Genomic DNA, 641 nt, shown 5'->3' on the forward strand with positions numbered 1-641 from the left:
TTGGGTGGGGGGGAGTATGGTGCTGCCAGCAGGTCAACCTGTAGCTTCGGGTGAGTGCATTAGCAGCCTGATGGTGCCTTCACACTTCCTGATACCCCCAAATTGCTGCTGTGCCTTTGGTCGGACCCCAACAACTTGGGGCCAAGTTTACCAAGAAAGTAAACCGCCAAAAGTTAGGTATGTGGGAGCCACACCCACAAACTACCACTGGCTCAGCTATACAGGCTCATTTATTGGACTTATTTCAGAGATCCATAAATCTTGGTAAAGGTAAGGTAAAGGTAAAGGCCCTCCCGTTGATCGTTGATTTGCTCGAGCGGGCCCAGTAACGTCTCCATTGGAGACTTTGTTGTTACTGTGTCTGGCATATCGAATACTCTCGGTAGCTTGCCGGACGGAGGAATTGAACTCTGGGTCGGCCATGTTGGCCGCTTGTAAGGCAAACGCCCTACCCGCTGTGCTATCGCTCCAGCCCATAAATCTTGAAAGAGATAAAAAGCCATAGTTAAGGCCAGTGGTGCACTGTGGGAGAGTGGGCATGCCCTGCAGGGCATAATGCCAATTTCTCTTGAAAAGATGGAAACAAGGGCGATGATCCAGAGACACAAAAGAATCTCCGAACAGAGCAGCTCACTGCAGAG

The sequence above is a fragment of the Sorex fumeus genome, unplaced genomic scaffold (assembly GCF_029834395.1).
Source record: "Sorex fumeus unplaced genomic scaffold, SorFum_2.1 ptg000063l, whole genome shotgun sequence".
Lineage (NCBI taxonomy): Eukaryota > Metazoa > Chordata > Mammalia > Eulipotyphla > Soricidae > Sorex > Sorex fumeus.